The 20,029-nt window shown below is 41.6% G+C and overlaps 1 long non-coding RNA gene across 1 annotated transcript in view; it reads right to left on the reverse strand.

Annotated features, from left to right (window-relative positions):
• LOC113617467 (uncharacterized) overlaps positions 1–20,029 on the reverse strand; it is an 82,127-nt gene that overhangs the window by 51,497 nt on the left and 10,601 nt on the right. The window lies entirely within an intron of this gene.

Raw genomic sequence — 20,029 nt, forward strand, 5'->3', positions numbered from 1 at the left:
GTCTGTTCATATTTTCTATTTCTTCTCGGTTCAGTCTTGAAAGGTTATACCGTTCTAAGAATTTGTGCATTTCTTCCAGGTTGACCATTTTATTGGCATAGAGTTGCCTGTAGTAGTCTCAGAGGATGTTGTGTATTTCTGCGGTGTCTGTTGTAACTTCTCCTTTTTCATTTCTAATTTTATTGATTTGAGTCCTCTCCCTCTTTTTCTTGATGAGTCTGGCTAATGGTTTATCAATTTTGTTTATCTTCTCAAAGAACCAGCTTTTAGTTTTATTGACCTTTGCTATGGTTTTCTTTGTTTCTATTTCATTTATTTCTGCTCTGACCTTTATGATTCCTTTCCTTCTACTAACTTTGGGTTTTGTTTGTTCTACTTTCTCTACTTCCTTTAGGTATAAGGTTAGATTGTTTATTTGAGATTTTTCTTGTTTCTTGAGGTAGGATTGTATTGCTATAACCCTCCTTCTTAGAACTGCTTTTGCTGCATCCCATATATTCTGGATAGTCGTGTTTTCATTGTCATTTGTCTCTAGGTGTTTTTTGATTTCCCTTTGATTTCTTCAGTGGTCTCGTGGTTATTTAGTAACGTATTGTTTAGCCTCCATGTGTTTGTGTTTTTTACGTTTTTTCCCTGTAACTGATTTCTAATCTCATAGTGTTGAGGTCCGAAAAGATGCTTGATATGATTTCAATTTTCTTAAATTTACTGAGGCTTGCTTTGTGACCCAAGATGTGATCCTGGAAAATGTTCCATGTGCACTTGAGAAGAAAGTGTAATCTGCTCTTTTCGGATGGAATGTCCTATAAATATCAATTAAATCTATCTGCTCTATTGTGTCATTTAAAGCTTGTGTTTCCTTATTAATTTTCTGTTTGGATGATCTGTCCATTGGTGTAAGTGAGGTGTTAAAAATCCCCCACTATTATTGTGTTACTGTTGATTTCCTCTTTTATAGCTGTTAGCAGTTGCCTTATGTATTGAGGTGCTCCTATGTTGGGTGCATATATAATTGTTACATCTTCTTCTTGGATTGATCCCTTGATCATTATGTAGTGTCCTTCCTTGTCTCTTTTAACATTCTTTATTTTAAAGTCTATTTTATCTGATATAAGTATTGCTACTCCAGCTTTCTTTTGATTTCCATTTGCATGGAATATCTTTTTCCATCCCCTCACTTTCAGTCTGTATGTGTCCCTAGATCTGAAGTGGGTCTCTTGTAAACAGCATATATATGGGTCTTATTTCTGTATCCATTCAGCCAGCCTGTGTCTTTTGGTTGGAGCATTTAATCCATTCACATTTAAGGTAATTATTGATATGTATGTTCCTATTACCATTTTCTTAATTGTTTTGGGTTTGTTTTTGTAGGTCCTTTTCTTCTCTTGTGTTTCCCACTTAGAGAAGTTCCTTTAGCATTTGTTGTAGAGCTGGTTTGGTGGTGCTGCATTCTCTTAGCTTTTGCTTGTCTATAAAGCTTTTGATTTCCCCATTGAATCTGAACAAGATCCTTGCTGGGTAGAGTAATCTTGGTTGTAGGTTCTTCCCTTTCACAACTTTAAATATATCATGCCACTCCCTTCTGGCTTGTATGTTAACCTTATGGGAGTTCCCTTGTATGTTATTTGTTGTTTTTCCCTTGTTGATTTCAATAATTTTTCTTTGGCTTTAATTTTTGTCAGTTTGATTACTTTGTGTCTCGGTGTGTTTCTCCTTGCGCTTATCGTGCCTGGGACTCTCTGCACTTCCTGGACTTAGGTGGCTATTTCCTTTCCCATGTTAGGGAAGTTTTTGACTATAATCTCTTCAAGTATTTTCTTGGGTCCTTTCTCTCTCTCTTCTCCTTCTGGCATCCCTATAAAGCGGATGTTGCTATGTTTAATGTTGTCCCAGAGGTCTCTTGGGCTGTCTTCATTTCTTTTCATTCTTTTTTCTTTATTCTGTTCTGTGACAGTGAATTCCACCATTCCGTCTTCCAGGTCACTTATCTGTTCTTCTGCCTCAGTTATTCTGCTATTGATTCCTTCTAGTGTATTTTTCATTTCAGTTATTGTATTGTTCATCTCTGTTTGTTTGTTCTTTAATTCTTCTAGGTCTTTGTTAAACATTTCTTGGATCTTCTTGATCTTTGCTTCCATTCTTTTTCTGAGGTCCTGGATTATCTTCACTATCATTATTCTGAATTCCTTTTCTGAAAGGTTGCCTATCTCCACTTCGTTTAGTTGTTTTTCTGGGGTTTTATCTTGTTCCTTCATCTGTTACATAGCCCTCTGCCTTTTCATCTTGTCTATCTTCCTGTGAATGTCGTTTTTGTTCCACAGGCTGCAGGATTGTAGTTCTTCTTGTTTCTGCTGTCTGCCCTCTGGTGGATGAGGCTACCTAAGAGGCTTCGGCAATTTTCCTAATGGGAGGGACTGGTGGTGGGTAGACCTGGGTGTTGCTCTGGTGGGCAGAGCTCAGTAAAACTTTAATCCGCTTGTCTGCTGATGGGTGAGGCTGGGTTCCCTCCCTGTTGGTTGTTTGGCCTTAGGCGACCCAACACTGGAGCCTACCTGGCTCTTCAGTGGGGCTAATGGCAGACTCTGGGAGGGCTCACGCCAAGGAGTACTTCCCAGAACTTCTGCTGCCAGTGTCCTTGTCCTCATGGTGAGACACAGCTACCCTCCACCTCTGCAGGAGACCCTCTAATGCTAGCAGGTAGGTCTTGTTCAGTCTCCTATGGGGTCACTGCTCCTTCCCCTGGGTCCTGATGCACACCCTACTTTGTGTGTGCCCTCCAAGAGTGGAGTCTCTGTTTCCCCCAGTCCTGTCGAAGTCCTGCAATCAAATCCGGCTAGCCTTCAAAGCCTGACTCTCTAGGAATTCCTCCTCCCGTTGCCAGACCCCCAGGTTGGGAAGCCTGATGAGGGGCTCAGAACCTTCACTCCAGTGGGTGGACTTCTGTGGTATAAGTGTTCTCCAGTTTGTGAGTCACCCACCAGGCAGTTATGGGATTTGATTTTTTTGTGATTGCACCCCTCCTACTGTTTCATTGTGGCTTCTCCTTTGTCTTAGGATGTGGGTTATCTTTTTTGGTGAGTTCCAATATCTTTCTGTTGATGACTGTTCAGCAGTTAGTTGTGATTCCGGTGCTCTTGCAAGGAGTGAGCACACATCCTTCTACTCCGCCATCTTGAACCAATCTCTCCAGTTCTTGTACTCTGGGATATAGTAGTATTTGTTCCCCAACTGGTCTGTGCCTATCTTCTCCTTCACTTCCTTTGACAGCACTCTCCACAAGACATGGAACAAATTCTGAGACCAACCCATGCCTTCCCACCAGCTCCAGCCGAGCTAGTGTTTTACTAAACAATGGGTTATAAGCCATTTAGCAGGATATAAAATGAGACATGAGACAACCAGCATTCTTTAAAGGAAACAGAATAAAATGGAAAGTAACAAAGTGTATCACAAATAGTAAATATAAGTGTTGTTTCGTGAAACTTTTTTTCTGAATATATATACGTATAACTTAGTCCTGCTTTACAACACTATTGTTTTTAACTATGAGTCAAATTTTTTAAAAATACTGAAATAAAACATGTGAAGTATATAGCAGAAGGCATGGCCCATAGCAAGCTATTGTTAGTGACAACAGGAAATCACTGGTACCCCAAGGTCTACAGTCACAAATTGGGGACCACTCCTGTAAAGACCTGGCTTGCTAGGAATGTAGTGGGCTATCATTTTCAATATATCCTCCAGAGAGACCAGAACAAGGCTTACCATAGAGAAAGGAGAAAATAAAAATATGCCTCTAGAAAATAGGATAGAGTTTTATTTAGCTCGCCTCAAGAGACAGCTTGAATACCATCTATGTTAATTGCTGGTCATTTGACTTCATACAAGTTATTTAATTTCTCTGGGCCTCAGCTCCCTAAAATAAAGATAATAATAGTAGCTGCCACATAGGTTTGTCACAAGAATTAAATTAGTTGAATTTTAAAAGTGCTCACTATGCCTGGCACATAGTAAGCGCTCAAAAATCATCAACTGTTGCTATAGTTGCTATTATTATTATTACTATACTGAGAATAGACCAAGCTACAAATAGTGACCATTTTTCTACTTCCTCCCTTAGTTTCAAATGATTTTTATCTCTTATTGTTATTCCTGCAGCAAAACAAAAGACTTTTTTTTAAACCAAATAAAAGACTGTGAACAACTTTTTCTTTAGGAAGTCCTTTATATATTACCACCTACATTCATCTTTTCTCTGAGCTCTAAGTTATTTTTAATAATAATAAAGGGTTATTTATTTTTTGTCTTGGGTGCCTGGCAGAGGTTGTTTGTATATAAATGCTCACATCCTATCTGTATGCTGAAATTTCATCAGGAGATCCAAAGGTGCTAAGCCCAGCTTTCTGGATATGCTATTTCTTGCTTCCACGTGGAAAATACCATATGGAATTGATGTGATCCATGAAAAGGGGAGTTGAACTTTCTAATATTCACAGACATATTGGCCCCTGGATTAAATTTGAGATTTAATACACCGAAACCCAGACCCCTGACAGAGCCTGGTAACCTAAAAGTCTAAAAAATAGACTTTCTGGATGACCACTGAGTTTCTAAATCACATTAGCCTTTTGTCAAGTCACACAGCAGGTAAATAGTGGAATAATTTAGGTTCTCGACATCAGGGAAAAAGCACACACTCCAGTGAGGAATTAACCTCTCCAAGGTTAATTAACCTCTCCATTTCTTCTTTGCCTTCCTCTTGCCCTACAAGTGTCTCTTAAAATCATAAGGCATCTACCTACCATGCTTTGACTCATGGTCCTGTTCTATTGGGGCCTGCCAGCCCAACGGGGTTCAGATGCCACCCATCTGACATCCCACCTGAATCCCTATGCTCTGTGTCTCTTTTAAGTCTCCAGAGACAAACATTTCTGACCCAAAGTAAATAAACTGCCTAGGGCGCCAGGCAGAATCTCATGAGCATAAACAACAGCAACCAAAGGCAGAGCCAAAAGAAATGGACCGTAACGAGGGAATTTTTCCCAACATTTTAACATGAAATTTTCTAAGATGAAAGTTGATAGGCTAGTACAGCCAGTATCTACACACCCACCACCAAGATGGAACAGCTGTTCATATTCTGGCATTATGTATGTATGTATGTATGTATCCATTTGATCGTGCCTATGTGTGTGTATGCTGAACCATGTGAAAGTAAGCTGCTGGTATCAGGACACTGCACCCCTAAATATTTCAGCATTCGTCTTCTCAGAATGAAGACATTCTCCTTTGTAACCTTAGTAGAATAACCACACCTAAGCAAATTAAGGGGAACTAATATCATCTAATGTTAGCCCACATTCCAATCACCCTCCTTATCCTAAGAATTAAAACATGGTGTTTGATTACTATAGCTCTTCAGGCCCTTTAAAATAGAGCAGTCCTCCTACCTCTTACTTCAATGGCACTGACTCCTGCATGTGTCTGGGCCAGTTGTCTATAAAATGTGCACTGGTAGGTTGTAATCGTGATCGGAAGAAGCAGGAGAGGAGAACGGGGCACAGCTCAGGGTAGCAGGGAGAATAAACTGGACTTTGCATCTCACTCAGAGTAGAGGACAATGGCTCCCCAGCCCGACACACCCCTGCCCTCACTCCACTTCTCCACCTCACAGACCTCACTGCAGCCACGCTGGCTTCCTTGCTGCTCCCCAACAAGCTAACAACACACCCAGCTCAACACGTTGGCTCTCTTTTCCTTCCTTGGAAGGCTCTTCTCCCCCATAGCCAAATGGGTGTCCCCATCCCACCCCACCCCCCACCGCCTCCAGGTCTTCACTCATCCTATTTAATATTGTAAACCACACTCCCCACCTTATTGTGTCCTCACAGCATATTTCACCATCTAGCTTTTTATGCATTTTGTTTCTTTTGCTGACTGCTTCTCTCACCACCTGGAATATACGCTCCTCCAGAACAGGGTTTTCGTGTGATAGTGCTCATGGCTGTATCCCCAGCTCCTATATTAGTACCAGGCCCTGTTCAATCAACATATATTTATCAAGACCCTCTGCTATGCTCCAGACACTGGCAGAGCAGCAGGACATCAGATGTGCCCCTCAGAGTTGACACATGCCCTAGGCCAGCAGTGAGGCTACTGCTCAGCATTAAGAATGGCTCTCGGAAGCCAGGTGAGACCCTGGACCTGCCCAGGGCCATTCCCAAGCCTTGGCATTTGCTTGGAGCTAGAGCTGACCGTACAGCTCACTCCTGCTGTCCCACTGTCCCCCTCATGAATCCCACAGTTGCCTGTGCAGGTCTCTGACAATTCACCTGGGCCTGACAACTCCTCAGTGTGTCCACTACAAAGTTGCCCTTCCCTTCCCTCAGGACCACATCATCCCTCCAGTCACCTCCTCCCACCTGTCCTCCTCAAGGCCAACGCACTGACCTTTCTAAGAAGCAACTGTGGCCAAGCCACTACCGCAGCTCAAAATGTCACTGGCATCCTCCCCCACGAAGGAAAAACATCAGCACCTACTCTCACATACGCATAAGACCCTTCTTGACCAGACAGCCACCTTCCCCACTCCCTCTCCTGCCACTCCTCACTTCACACTTGACAACACTGAATTATTTTTAGAAGTTTCTGGAATAATCCAGGCTCCTCACGCCTTGCACTTATTTAACCTTCTCTCCAGCATGCACCTCGGCTCCTACCCCATCACCTCCAGTTTGTGGTCCTGGGAAACTTCTACTCTTCCTGCCAGTTTCAACTCAAATGCTATCTCTCTGGGCACCTTTTCTGACTAGTAGGTGAACTTGGCTTCTCCCTTCTGTTATTCTTACACAGGGAATTTTGTCTAAAATGAAACTCACTTTAACAGTGCCACCTCCCCATTATTTGTTTCTCTGTCTACCAGCTAGACATCAGCATGGTCCTGGGAGGCATGCCCTATGAAGGGGCAAGGGTCTTTCATCTTCCTATCCAAAGAGTCTTTGGCAAAATACTAGGTGTTTAATAAATTTGGACGACTTGGTCTAAGGAGCTATTTTGCCCTGGGCAGAGCTGTTTGTTGAGGGCCTTGAGGATCAGAATTAGTGACCCTCATCTTCCCCCATTCTGATTTTATGGCTCAGGCCTTGAGTTAATGGTAAACGTCCTCATTGTTTCAGTTTGCTGAAACATTATGTAAACCCAACATCAGGCGGCTGTTTGACTGGCGACAAACAATTCTACATTCCAGAGCATGCTGACCTCGTGGCCAGTTTGTTTTGTTTGCTTTTCACTAACAAAGAGCCTCTCATTTAAACTTCTGAAAGTTAAACCACATTCTATGTTCCATCTTGTGCCCCCTCATACAAATGTCAGTGTGTGTGTGTGTCTGTGTGTCTGTGTGTCTGTGTGTGTGTGTGTAAGACAGGGACAGAAATAGAGGGATACAGAGACAGAGAGAGATAAAGAAGCCATGGAATTGGCTGGCTGCTATGCTTCAAACTAACTCTAATGCCCTGACCCAAAAGAGGACTGCATAATGCACAAGGGACTGGACACCAGGTCCAAAGGGTCATGGTGAGGTGCCACTAGCCTTAGCAGACCACCTGCTTCCAAAGTATTTTTTTTTAATTAGAGTGTAATTGTTTTACAATTCTGTGCTAGTTTCTGCTGTACAACGAAGTGACTCAGCTATATATATATACATATGTCCCCTCCCTTTTGGACCTCCCTCCCACCAGCCCCATCCCACCCATCTAGGTCATCACAGAGCACTGAGCTGAGCTCCCTGTGCTATACAGAAGGTTCCCACTAGCTGTCTGTTTTACACACGGTAGTGTATATATGTCAATCCTAATCTCCCAGTTCGTCCCACCCTCCCCTTCCTCCGCTCCCCCATGTCCACATGTCCATTCTCTACTTCTGTGTCTCTATTCCTGCCCTGCAAATAGGTTCATCTGTACAATTTTTCTAGATTCCACATATATGTGTTAACATGGACAACATCCTTGCCAATTCTCCACTCCATTTTACTTCCCTCTTAGAGACAGTATCTTTTTCACCCAACTGAGTCCAGACAATTATATGGGTCTAATGTTCTGGTCATGGTCAACACTCAGTAAACAGCAGCATTAAGAGTTCTCCAAGAAGTTTAGGCTAATTTTCTACAACTAAGAATCTTCTATTTTGTGAATAAGCTTCTGTTGTTTCTACCCATGATATGTTGACATGGCTGCAATATCACTTAGTGTTATTACTGAAAATTTTTCAACCGTTATCTTTTCCCACTGAAGACCTTCATCCATGGTTCTGCACAGGGTGGCAGTGCAGAAGGACACTTAGACTGCTAGAAGGCTCATGCTAAGAGTCTACAGTCTTCAGGCTGAAGGTAAAGAAGCATCTCTTGCAGGGTCTAGAATCCTTCCCCTGACTGTTGACATTGTTTTAGTCTGTCTGGTTTGAACCAAAGCCAGCTGAATCTCCTCCAAGTTCCAGTCTTGGTCAGATCTCAGGAGACAGCCTGTCTGGTTGTTCAAAAAAGAATATCTGCCTGAATAGCCACCCCAACCTGGAGTCACAGCAGATCACTGATGCCCTGTGACCCCAGCAAGTGTCCCTATTCATGGTGGAGGGGAGGGCAACAACATTAAATCCTGCAATCTCCACATCTTAGGTTACTGAAGCCTGAATAAGAAGCCCTATGAGCAGACAGTGAGGCTTCAGGGCCAGTTTCCATCTTGCACAATCAGCCTCTCCTGCCAGGCATCTATGTCGTCTTCATTTTTTCCCCTCTTTACTCATAGGCATCTCCTCTTAGGGCCTCAAAGCACTTTTGATTGTCCGCCACTATTTAGTAAGCATATAAAGGGCCTGACCATGATCAGTTCCCTGAAAAGATAGGAGAGAACTAGAAAAGAGGTCTCCACTCACAAGGAGCTTATAATCCAGAGATGGAGATAAAGATGAAAACATTAAAAATGGATATGGGAGTTCCCTCCCTGTTGGTTGTTTGGCCTGAGATGACCCAGCTGGAGCCTGCAGGCCCTTTGGTGGGGTTAATGATGGACTCCAGGAGTCACAACAAGGAGTACTAACCGGAACTTCTGTTGCAGGTGCTCTTGTCCCTGTGGTGAGCCACAGCCATCCCCTCCCTCTGCAGGAGATGCTCCAACACTAGCAGCCGTGTGGGTGACAGGGTCTTGGTGCTCTGGCTGGATGTCAGGTCTGAGTCTCGGAGGTGGGAGAGCCAAGTTCAGGACATTGGACCACCAGAGACCTCCCAGACCCACGTAATATCAATCGGCCAGAGCTTTCCCAGAGATCTCCAACTCAACGCTAAGACCTAGCTCCACTCAATGACCAGAAAGCTCCAGTGCTGGACATCCCATGCTAAACAACTAGCAAGACAGGAACACAACCCCACCCATTACCAGAGAGGCTGCCTAAAATCATAACAAGTCCACAGACACCCCAAAACACACCACTGGACATGGTCCTTCCCACGAGAAAGATAACATCCAACCTCATCCACCATAACACAGGCACCAGTCCCCTCCACCAGGAAGCCGACGCAACCCACTGAACCAACCTCACCCACTGGAGGCAGACACCAAAAATAACGGGAACTATGAACCTGCAGCCTGCGAAAAGAAGACTCCAGACACAGTAAGATAAGCAAAATGAGAAGACAGAAAAACACACAGCAGATGAAGGAGCAAGGCAAAAACCCACCAGACCAAACAAATGAACAGGAAATAGGCCGTCTACCTGAAAAAGAATTCAGAGTAATGATAGTAAAGATGACCCCAAATCTTGGAAATAGAATGGAGAAAATACAAGAAACGTTTAACAAGGACCTAGAAGAACTAAAGAGCAAACAAACAGTGATGAACAACACAATAAATGAAATTAAAAATTCTCTAGAAGGAATCAATAGCAGAATAACTGAGGCAGAAGAACGTATAAGTGACCTGGAATATAAAATAGTGGAAATAACTACTGCAGAGCAGAATAAAGAAAAAAGAATGAAAAGAAGAGAGGACAGTCTCAGAGACCTCTGGGACAACAGTGAACACACCAACATTCAAATTATAGGGGTCCCAGAAGAAGAAGAGAAAAAGAAAGGGACTGAGAAAATATTTGAAGAGATTATAGTTGAAAACTTCCCTAATATGGGAAAGGAAATAGTCAGTCAAGTCCAGGAAGCACAGAGAGTCCCATTCAGGATAAATCCAAGGAGAAACATGCCAAGACACATATTAACCAAACTATCAAAAATTAAATACAAAGAAAACATATTAAAGGCAGCAAGGGAAAAGCAGCAAATAACATATAAGGGAATCCCCATAAGGTTAAAAGCTGATCTTTCACCAGAAACTCTACAGGCCAGAAGGGAGTGGTAAGATATACTTAAGAGTGATGAAAAGGAAAAACCTACAACCAAGATTACTGTACCCAGCAAGGGTCTCATTCAGATTAGATGGAGAAACCAAAAGCTTTACAGATAAGTGAAAGCTACCAGAATTCAGCACCACCATACCAGCTTTACAACAAATGCTAAGGGAACTTCTCTAGGCAGTAAACACAAGAGAAGGAAAAGACCTACAAAAACAAACCCAAAACAATTAAGAAAATGGTAATAGGAACATACATATTGATAATTACCTTAAATGTAAATGGATTAAATGCCCCGACCAAAAGACACAGACTGCTGAATGCATACAAAAACAAGACCCGTATATAAGCTGTCTACAAGAGACCCACTTCAGACCTAGGGACACATATAGACTGAAACTAAGGGGATAGAAAATGATATTCCATGACAATGGAAATCAAAAGAAAGCTGGAGTAGCAGTACTCATATCAGATAAGATAGATAAGATAAGGTTGCCCACTCTCACCACTATTATTCAACATAGTTTTGGAAGTTTTAGTCACAGCAATCACAGAAGAAAAAGAAATAAAAGGAATCCAAATCAGAAAAGAAGAAGTAAAACTGTCACTGTTTGCAGATGACATGATACTATACAAAGAGAATCCTAAAGACGCTACCAGAAAACTACTAGAGCTAACCAATGAATTTGGTAAAGTAGCAGGATACAAAAGTAATGCACAGAAATCTCTTGCATTCCTATACACTAATGACGAAAAATCTGGAAGAGAAATTAATGAAAAGCTGCTCAGCATCACTAATTATTAAAGCAATGCAAATCAAAACCACAATGAGGTATCACCTCACACCAGTTAGAATAAGCATCATCAGAAAATCTACAAACAACAAATGCTGGAGAGGGTGTGGAGAAAAAGGAACCCTCTTGCACTGTTGGTGGGAATGTAAATTGATACGGCCACCATGGAGAACAGTATGGAGGTTCCTTAAAGAACTAAAAATAGAACTACCATATGACCCAGCAATCCCACTACTGGGCATATACCCAGAGAAAACCATAATTCAAAAAGACACATGCACCCCAATGTTCATTGCAGCACTATTTAAATAGCCAGGACATGGAAGCAACCTATATGCCCATCGACAGACGAATGGATAAAGAAGATGTGGTACATACATACAATAGAATATTACTTAGCCATAAAAAGGAACGAAATTCGGTCATTTGTAGAGACGTGGATGGATCTAGAGATTGTCATACAGAGTGAAGTAAGTCAGAAAGAGAAAAACAAATATCACATATAAACACATATATGTGGAACCTAGAAAAATGGTACAGATGAACCGATTTGCAGGGCTGAAATAGAGACACAGATGTAGATAACAAACGTATGGACACCAAGGGGGGAAAGTGGCAGGGCGGGTTGTGGTGGTGTGATGAATTGGGAGATTGGGATTGACATGTATACAGTGATGTGTATAAAAAGGATGACTAATAAGAACCTGCTGTATAAAAAATTAAATTAAATTTAATTTAAAAAAAGAATATAAAATGGAGAAAAGACAGCCTCTTTAATAAGTTGTGCTGGGAAAACTGGACAGCTACATGTAAAAGAATGAAATCAGAACAATTCCTAAGACCATACACAAAAATAAATTCAAAATGGATTAAAGACCTAAATGTAAGGCCAGACACTATCAAACTCTTAGAGGAAAACATAGGCAGAACACTCTATAACATAAATCACAGCAAGATCACTTTTGACCCACCTCCTAGAGAAATGGAAATAAAAACAAAAATAAACAAATGGGACCTAATGAAACTTAAAAGCTTTGGCACAGCAAAGGAAACCATAAACAAGACGAAAAGACAACCCTCAGAATGGGAGAAAATATTTGCAAATGAAGCAACTGACAACGGATTAATCTCCAAAATATACAAGCAGCTCATGCAGCTCAATATCAAAAAAACAAACAACCCAATCCAACAATGGACCTAAACAGACATTTCTCCAAAGAAGACATACAGATGGCCAAGAGGCACATGAAAAGATGCTCAACATCACTAATCATTAGAGAAATGCAAATCGAAACCACAAATGAGATATCACCTCACACCGGTCAGAATGGCCATCATAAAAAAATCTACAAACAATAAATGCTGGAGAGGATGTGGAGAAAAGGGAACCCTCTTGCACTGTTGGTGGGAATGTAAATTGATACAGCCACCATGGAGAACAGTATGGAGGTTCCTTAAAAAACTAAAAATCGAGCTACCACATGACCCAGCAATCCCACTACTGGGCATATACCCTGAGAAAACCGTAATTCAAAAAGAGTCATGTACCACAATGTTCATTGCAGCACTATTAACAATAGTCAGGACATGGAAACAACCTAAGTGTCCATCGACAGATGAACGGTTAAAGAAGATGTGGCACATATATACAATGGGATATTACTCAGCCATTAAAAGGAACAAAACTGAGTTATTTGTAATGAAGTGTATGGACCTAGAGTCTGTCATACAGAGTGAAGTAAGTCAGAAAGAGAAAAACAAATACCATATGCTAACGTTCATATATGGAATCTAAAAAAACGGCACTGATGAACCTAGGAAAAGGGCAGCAATAAAGACGCAGATGTAGACAAAGGACGTGAGGACACAGGTGGGGAAGGGGAAGCTGGGACAAAGTGAGAGAGTAGTATTGACATATATAAGCTACCAAATGTAAAATAGATAGCTAGTGGGAAGCAGCCGCATAGCACAGGGAGATCAGCTTGGTGCTTTGTGACCACCTAGAGGGGTGGAATAGGGAGGGTGGGAGAGAGATGCAAGAGGCAGGGGATATGGGGATATATGTATACATATCACTGACTCACTTTGTTGTACAGCAGAAACTAACACAACATTGTAAAGCAGTTATACTCCAATAAAGATATTTTTTAAATTATTATAGTGTATACACATATATGGAGCCTTTTGATCAATAAGTTTTTCTACAAATGGCTGAGATCATCTTCAGATTGTCATTTAAGACCTGTCCATGAAGGGGGCAGAGGTGGGGTGGGATATGATTCAGTACTTTAAATAATCTACTTTTAAGACATTTTAAAACACTACGGAATTGAATTATAGTGACTTCAAATATTTTTCATTTAATTACAGTCTTTTAAATTTACTGAAAAAATCCTCATCAAATTTACCATTTCAAATTCATGTTTAAATGTGCAAAAATATACACATTTTATTAACACAGGCTTTTCTCTTCTCTTTCTCTCCCTATTGCTATCTATTATCTATCTATATACATGCATGTGTGTGTGTGGTGTGTGTGTGTGTGTGTGTGTGTGTGTGTGTGTGTGTATGTTTCTCATTTCTACCAGGAAAATGTAGAGAAAATTTTAATGCTGATCTCCAAACACTAATATAACTGAGATATCTGGTAATTAATATTACAAACAACTTAGTAAAGAGACAGATAAGTGTGGTAGAAAGAGCTTAGGCACTGGAGAAAAGCATGAATTTAACCTGCTCCTTTCTCATTATACGGACTTGGAAAAGAATAATAATCCTTATCTCATAAGATTTTTTATGGGAGAAAAGGATTAATGTACATAAAGTATCTAGCACAGTATTAAATATGCTGTTTTAAGCTGCCTTGTATACCTTTGGGAATTAGGTATAAATCATTAAAGTCCATGATAACTTAACTCTCTCTTTTTATACATTAATAAGCATTTATTAATTAACTGTATTATCTTCAATAATGAAATCACGCTTTCAAGCCTTATCTGGAAATGTGTGATAACCAGGACCCCTGCAAGTGGACAGTTTAATCAAAGTCAGGTAAGGTTTACTTAGCAATAGGCGGAGTTGTGTGTTTAATGGAGGCTCAATTAGAAGGTATACATTCTGCCAAAGGAACGGAGAGGAGATTGTGCATGAGGAGCACATGGGTGAGAAAGGAAGAACAGAAAAAAGCTGGAGACAACAGAAATCAAATCCATCAACGGAAATAGAAACTCTGGAGTCCCTGTGGAGTGACAGCGTGATCTAGTGGAATGCTCACAGGCTTGGCAATCAGCGGGTTCCAAATTCCTGGTCAGCCACTGGTAGCTGGGTGACCCTGGGCAAGGCATGTGACCTTTCTGAACCTCCACCTCATCGTGGCAAAACACGTAAGATATTCCCTACCTGGCATGGAAGATTAGAGGTGATCTACATAGAACGCACGACACAATGCCTGTCCACAGAGACATCTAATTAGTAACTCATTATTACCTCCTAGTTATCATCTGCTATTGTCATCACCTAATGCCAGTGCTAAGCAGATCCGTAACATAACAAACTAAAACTAGTCAACTATCCAGCTAAAATAAGAGCAGATACTGATGAGCTAGAAAACGAACAACAGACAACAAACAAAAAATCTTTTTGTAGCACTAGCAAGATCAACCAAGAAAAAAAATAGAAGGAATAATAATAGTATGAAAAAAATATATTTTGATGTGCCTATAAGGAATGAGGTTTCAGAAGACCTGGTAGCTAAATATCAAGAAACCAGAGTTCACCAGCTATACGTTATCACCTTCAGTAAATGCAGCCATGTTCCAGTGCAGAGTTGCCCAGGTAGAACCAGAAAGGAAGAAAGCCTGGCTAACGAACTAGAATTGCAGACGTCAGATCAAGAAATTCAGTATGTACCCGATGCAATATCACTGGATGATACCCCTTCTGTGGAGAAGATTAACATGCTGATTTGGGAAGTGGGATTCTGGCCCTTGGAAGGAGGAGGTGGAGTCAGGGAGGTTTTCTTTCTCCCAGAGTTCCCCAACGATGGCTCACAGTACAATAGTGATCAACAGTAGAAGGACAGTGCTTAGAGGCTGACCACTCCAAAAAGACAAGGGAAATAGGTAAAATCACAACAACGGGGACCCACAACATTCCTTAAGAATTTCCTGCAAAATTTCAGTTCCTGCAGGGGCCAAAGAGTGGGATCATTTTAGGAAAGACACATCCTGCTTGTGGGCCCTGGATGCTAGATCCTGAACAGCAGCAGCGGCATCCCAAAACACATAGGAAAACAAAGAAGCAAAAACCATAAGCTCCAGAATCATTTAAAGTAGTAACACCATATCCTAAATCCTATAAAATAAGAATAAATATATTGTATGCACTGATTATACAAGGTCTCCCTGTGTTCTCTAAACAGCTCTACTGTGTAGCCTAAAAACGTATATTTTAGTTACAAGGAGCTTTAAACATGTAACTGACAATAATTGTCTTCCTGGAATTCAGAAGAGTCTTTGAGGCAATGCTACAAATGGCCTAGCTCTCTTAACAAAACTAAACAAGTACAAACTCCAACCCAAGAAGTCTGTGCTGCTGCCTTCTTATTCTCATCACATGCGTTAAATTAATTAAACAAGGAGGGCATTAGACCAAGGTGACTCAAATGCTCTAATGCAGCTCTAATGCTTGGCACCTACATAAGCCAACCAAAATCTAAGCCTGTAAATGCCTCAGGGTTAAGAAATCGAAACCTAAGTAGAACCAATCACAGACAGCCGACTAGGCTTTCCTGAATGCGGCAACGGCTTAAGCTACAGCCAATCATATAATCTCCTTGCTTTGCTTCTAAGTCTTCTCTATGAGAGTCCTGCCTCTAGCCCCTAACTACCTCTGGTTTGTCTCTGCCTGATTAGAATCCATATTTGCTCGGGGAAATGCTTAAACATTTTAATATGCGTCAGTTTATCTTTCAGCACATTGAAACTCAGTCCTAACTACCATCCTGGCTTATTGTCATGTTCTCTGACATTTAAAAGAGATCACCCGCCTCAACCCCACTCTCACCCCGCCACAGTTTAAAATAAGGGAAGTAAGACTCAGGGAGGTTGAGGGACAGTCACAATCATAATGACGCTAGTGTTTATCCCTCCATGAATGCTAACCAGATCATTTTAATGACACCTAACTATTATATCCACGTAGGTTGCCAGTCCTCAGCATGTATGAGTGACTAGTGTAACTCAGTTATGACTGATAGAAAAACTAAAATGAAAATTAAGGTGAGGTATCATGTTCAGTCACATGAGAAATCTATTATTTTGAAGGTTGCCACAAACGCACTGCAATTCGGATGTTCATATCAGACCAAAGACAATTTGGAGTGTTCTTAGTCACGTGAAGCTTATAGTGGCAGTCAGTCCTCCAAGCAATTCACACATCGCAGAAATGCATTTTTAATCATAATTTTATAGGGCTGTATTTTTAAAAGCAACTTTAAAGATATTTCATTGAAAGGAATATGTCACTAAAATGACTAAAATTCTGAAATCCAATCACAGTTTCCTTCACTTCCTCTCCTTCCCCACTCCCTCCAAGCCACCATCAGTCCACCCTCGATTCTGACCCCACTTGCCTGACATAAGCCTGCAAGAACCATCACTGCAACACCCTGCTGGCCTCCTGAGAAAAGCATTCTGGTCTCTCCCTTTATCTCTCCGCCACAAATCTGCAAGTCCCTCCCTAAGTCTTGGTGGTCCTTTTGTTTGCCTTGAATAGACCTACTTTCACATCCACTATAATACCAGCAGCAAACTGATTCCATATTGCAGCCTAAATCCTACCCACATCCACAAGAAGGATTGGGCCATCCAAGCACCCATTACAGATACCAATTTATCAGGAAGGTGCACTGAGCCAACACAGGAATGTCGGCAACTTGTTGCCAGTGAACTCAGCTGTCCACATGAAACTTTTCACATAACTGGCCAGACATAAGCCCACTCCTGGCTCCCACCAACATATATATTAAAGCATCCTGCAAGGCACAGCCTTTTCTCTACGGTGTGCTTTAGCAAGTTAGATGGTTTGCCCACAGAGTCACAGATCTTGAGATCAGCTGATAGAACAGCTGAGGCCGGCACCAAGGGACCAATGACATGCTGAAACTGCAGGATGCAGACTGTAGTATTTATCAGTAACAAGTGGTTCACATTATTATCTCAGTTTGAAGCACTGACCTAAGACTTCCATGAAGTTGTCTGGTTCAGAAATAAAAAAAGAAACTAAAAAAAAAAAGACAGAGAGAGAGAGAACTAAAGAAAAATGAGATCTGTTTTGCTATCATGTAAGTCAGAAAAAGAAACTTTTAAATACATATTGAACTACACTTTACTACTATTCAACAATTCATGTATTCAATACATGAATAGTACACTTCCCCTATACTTAGTAAATAGGAGTACTCATCACTACAGAAAATGTGATGTGTGAGACAATTTCAACTAAGTGTAAATGTTATGCTACATCTGGGTCTGTAATAAACCCCAATTTCTAAATATAAACATAGGCATGCACTTTTTAAAGAGAAAATCAGCTTCTCTTAGTTATAAGAAAATGACTACTAGATAAATATTTAAGGAATACCACTTCAAGACTGCCAAACTATTGCCCTGCCCCGAGAATTACCCCACCGCCCCGTAACATGCTGGTCTGGCCCTGACCTCAGCCCCATTTTATTAGCCCACCCACACATAACATGAATCCTGGCTCTTCTCCTGCAATCCCTCTTCTCCCCCGCAAAGTTATCCCCCTTGTTATTTCTGTCTTGTGGCTTCTATTTCAAAGGCAGAGAGGTTCCTGTTCTTTCCAATCTTGCTTCTTACTCAGTTCCCACACATAATTTTGGTTTTATCAATCCCTTCCTCCCCCACCTCTTTAGTCTCCTCCTCTTTACTTCAATCCTTCCTCTTGGGTAACACCAAAGGGAGCACGAGACTCCGTTACCCTAACACACTCATTCTTCTCCTCCCTGCTGCCCTGACTAACCATCCGTTCTCTTCTGCACGTCATCTCCAAACTTTCAAAGGAGCATTCTACTTGAAAGAGTAAGTGACCTCTATTTCCTCACCAGTTCCATATGCCTTAACCAAGTGCAAACACACTGACATCAGAACTGCAACAAGGAGGCTGGGGGCAGCTGTGGCAACCTGGAGGGGTCAATCCCCCCCAACCTCTCACACTCCCTCCACTACACCGCCGACACAGGGCCTCCAGCCAACATCCAACCCAAGAGGAATGAGGGCTAGGGGTGGTTTGAAATTTGGGATTTTTATGTGAAATCTAACAATTTCTAAATATTAGTTATTAATCTGATTTTTTTAAACACTGAGGATGAAATGAATTACCTTCTTATGGTTGGATTCAGCCTACAGCCCTGAAATTTGCAAACTATGCTTTAAATCTAAAAACATTTTCAAAAGTCATCAGTGACCACTTAGCTGCCATAACCAATAGCCTTTCTCACCTCATTTTTCTCACCTTTCCGTGTGTGGTGGGGGGGGCGTTTTATCACCAACTCCTGTGTTAAACTGCCGTAGCCAAGATTCTGTGACTCCATTCCTTCCTTATTGTTCTGTCGTCACCTCTTTCCTTAGCTTGTCTTACTTGATCATTTTCTTTTTTCTCTTTCAAAACCCCTAATTGCAAAATCATCTAATATCTGGGATTCAACTATTCCCACTACAGAGCTCACTCTCCCCGAAAAACTCCAGCTTCTCCCCCAAGCTCCAGTCTCAAACTTCTGTGTATAGGGTACAAGAACCCCCAAAATACCCCCTAATTCTCTTCCTTAGCACTGTTGCCACCAAATCCACTTATTCTATCCCTTTCCTTTTAGCCATCCAGCCTCAAAACTCCACCAACTGCTCCGTCACTCCTGACACCCAATCAGTCATCACTTCTCTTCTGTGCCCTTTGCAAAATCTGTCATGACTGTCTCCACCTTTTCTTTCTTCCTCCTTGACTCTCATTAGCTCTCAGCTGGAGGACTAATCCCAGAGCCTATAAATCCACCTCCCCGGCCCAGGTCCTTCATCTCTTCACCTCCACCCTGCTGCAAAATTCATCTTCCTGAAGGACTCAAGTCCTGGCACTCCTGTGCTCAGAACAATTAAACTGGTCCCTGTTGCTTAACCAGAATGGAAGTCATCACCCTACCTGATATTTTCAGACTGCTCCTCCTGCATTTCTTTCAAACCCCGTGCATTTCAACCAAACTCACTCACCTGTTCTGCAAACACACCTCACCTTCTTTACATAAGCCACTCTCCTGCATGAAATATCGTCCCTTCCTTCTACCAAAATCCTAAGTGGCAAGCAAAGTCCTTTTTATAAATGTTTGGACTGCCTCCTGACTAATGTAATCCTATTCTCTGAAACCCCGTAACTCTGGATCTATTCCTCTGGTGGACTTAACACAGTGAAGCCTCCATTAAGAGCTCATGATTCGTGTGTTATCTCTGTAAGATGATGCGTTCCTTGGAGTGGCAAGTTTGGGACCCCATTTGTCTTGGACCATTCACAATGCTAGCAGTGACTTCCACCTCCATATTTGAGGACCAGATGACTGGGCCAGTTTCCTGACTGCCTGCAACAGTAATAATAATCACAGTATAGGTTTTCACAGGCTGGGGTGGAGCCTACCAGTATGAGAGAGTTGAGGACCGCCTGTCTTTCTGGCTGAGGCAAGTTTGGGATTAGAATGATATATAGTGGCATAGTGGGCCAGTTACAGGTGCAATCTCATATTTCTTACTTTAGCTTGACATTGGTTCCTGTCAAGTGAACTT

This window comes from Aethalodelphis obliquidens, unplaced genomic scaffold (assembly GCF_003676395.1).
Source record: "Aethalodelphis obliquidens isolate GAN/ISIS:26980383/991018 unplaced genomic scaffold, ASM367639v1 scaffold4, whole genome shotgun sequence".
NCBI classification, from domain to species: Eukaryota; Metazoa; Chordata; class Mammalia; order Artiodactyla; family Delphinidae; genus Aethalodelphis; species Aethalodelphis obliquidens.